We start from the raw sequence: 2,706 nt of genomic DNA, 5'->3' as shown, positions 1-2,706 counted from the left end.
GCCGAGACGGGCGGATCACGAGGTCGGGAGATCAAGACCATCCTGGCTAACCCAGTGAAACCCCGTCTCTACTAAAAAATGCAAAAAACTAGCTGGGCGAGGTGGCGGGCGCCTGTAGTCCCAGCTACTTGGGAAGCTGAGGCAGGAGAATGTTGTGAACCCAGGAGGCGGAGCTTGCAGTGAGCGGAGATCTGGCCACTGCACTCCAGCCTGGGCGACAGAGCAAGACTCTGTCTCAAAAAAAAAAAAAAAAAAGTGATGTTAGTATCAGCCCGGTGCGGTGGCTCACTCCTCTAATCTCTGCACTTTGGGAGGCCGAGGTGGGCGGATCACCTAAGGTTCGGAGTTCAAGACCAGCCTGGCCAACATGGTGAAACCCGTCTCTACTAAAAATACAAAAATTAGGCCCGGCGCGGTGGCTCACGCCTGTAATCCCAGCACTTTGGGAGGCCGAGGTGGACGGATCACGAGGTCAGGAGATGGAGACCATCCTGGCTAACACGGTGAAACCCCGTCTCTACTAAAAATACAAAAAATTAGCCGGGCGTGGTGGCGGCCGCCTATAGTCCCAGCTACTCGGGAGGCTGAGGCAGGAGAATGGCATGAACCCGGGAGGCGGAGCTTGTGGTGAGCAGAGATTGTGCCCCTGCACTCCAGCCTGGGCAACAGAGTGAGACTCTGTCTCCAAAAAAAAAATACAAAAATTAGCCAGATGTGGTGGCGGGCACCTGTAATCCCAGCTACTTGGGAGACTAAGGTAGGAGAATCACTTGAACCCGGGAGGCAGAGGTTGCAGTGAGCCAAGATCGCGCCATTGCACTCAGTCTGGGCGACAAGAGTGAAACTCCATCTCAAAAAAAAAAAAAAAAAAAAAAAAGATGTTAGTATCAGGACCCTGGAGAGTTGAGACCCCCTAGACTAATGTTTGAATCTTATTTAGGATCCTAGAATGGGGGAGCCAGAAAGAGCCTTCTAAGTCTAATCTGGTATTTCTCATGTTCTGAAGATTATTGTTCCAGGGGATATTATTAGGGGATTCTCAGAAAAGGGTTCCTTAGCCAAATGTGTCTGGAAAATGTAGCATGTGCTATATCATCTCTTGGAAATTCACTATGCTCGTTAGAACATTAAAGGCTCTGAGAAGTCCTGAATTAAAAAAAAAAAAAAAACAGCTGTGTGTCAAGCCTCAAGCCAGGTGCGCTGGCTCACACCTATAATTCCAACACTTTGGGAGGCCAAGGTAGTAGGATCATTTGAGACCAGGAGTTCCAGACCAGACTGGGCAACATAGTGAGACCCCTTCTCTACAAAAAATTTAAAAATTAGCCAGGCGTGGCTATGACTGCGTACATGCACACACCTATAGTTAAAGCTACTCAGGAGACAGAGGTAGGAGGATCACTTGAGCCCAGGAGTTTGAGGGTGCAGTAAGCTATGATTGCACCACTACACTCCAGCCTGGGTGACAGTGTAAGACCCTGTCTCAAAGGAAAAAAAAACTAAAAAGTAGGTCAGGGCGTAGTGGCTCGTGCTTGTAATCCTAGCACTTTAGGAGGCCAAGGCAGGAGGATCACTTGAGCCTAGGAATCCAAGACTAGCCTGGGCAACATAGTGAGACCCCTGTTGTCTTAGAAAAAAATTAAAATTTGACTGAGCACGGTGACATGCCTGTAGTCCCAGCTACTCAGAAGACTGAGTCAGGAGGATCACTTGAGCCCAGGAGTTCGAGGCTGCAGTAAGCTATGATTGTGCACTGCAGTCCAGCCTGGGCGACAGGAAGACTTTGCCTCAAAAATAAAAACAGGCCGAGTGTGATGGCTGTTACATGCCTGTAATCCCAACACTTTGGGAAGATTGCTTGAGTACAGGAGTTCAAGATCAGCCTGGGCAACATAACCCTGTCTCTTTAAAAAATAAAAATATTACCTGAGCGTGGTTGAGCATGGTTGCACATTCCTATAGTCCCAGCTACTCTTTTTTGTTGTTTGTTTGTTTTTGAGACAAAGTCTCACTCTTATTCCCCAAGCTGGAGTGCAATGGCGTGATCTCGGCTCACTGCAACCTTTGCCTCTCAGATTCAAGTGATTCTCCTGCCTCAGCCTCCTGAGTAGCTGAGATTTCAGGCGCCTGCCACCATGCCTGGCTAAGTTTTGTATTTTTAGTAGAGATGGGGTTTCACCATGTTGGCCAGGCTGGTCTCAAACTCCTGACCTCAGGTGATCTGCCTGCCTCGGCCTCCCAAAGTGCTGGGATTACAGGCATGAGTCACTGAGCCCAGCCAAGTCCCAGCTACTCTTGACGCTGAGGTGGGAGGATGGCTTGAGCTAGGAAGTTGAGGCTCCAATGAGCCGTGATGGCACCACTGCATTCCAGCCTGGGCAACAGTGAGCCTCTGTCTCCAAAAAAAAAATTTTTTTAATTAAATTTAAAAACCTTGTGTCGCCGGGCGCGGTGGCTCAAGCCTGTAATCCCAGCACTTTGGGAGGCCGAGGCGGGCGGATCACGAGGTCAGGAGATCGAGACCATCCTGGCTAACATGGTGAAACCCCGTCTCTACTAAAAATACAAAAAACTAGCCGGGCGTGGTGGCGGGCGCCTGTAGTCCCAGCTACTCGGAGGCTGAGGCAGGAGAATGGCCTGAACCTGGGAGGCGGAGCTTGCAGTGAGCCAAGATCGCGCCACTGCACTCCAGCCTGGGTGACACAG

General features: G+C 50.1%; 1 protein-coding gene across 9 annotated transcripts in view; it reads left to right on the top strand.

Moving 5' to 3' along the window:
- Positions 1–2,706, top strand: part of HNRNPUL1 (heterogeneous nuclear ribonucleoprotein U like 1) — a 47,675-nt gene that overhangs the window by 6,635 nt on the left and 38,334 nt on the right. The window lies entirely within an intron of this gene.

Source organism: Theropithecus gelada, chromosome 19, assembly GCF_003255815.1.
Source record: "Theropithecus gelada isolate Dixy chromosome 19, Tgel_1.0, whole genome shotgun sequence".
NCBI classification, from domain to species: domain Eukaryota; kingdom Metazoa; phylum Chordata; class Mammalia; order Primates; family Cercopithecidae; genus Theropithecus; species Theropithecus gelada.
Note: the sequence above shows the minus strand (reverse complement) of the source record. Positions and strands in the feature narration are given on the sequence as shown.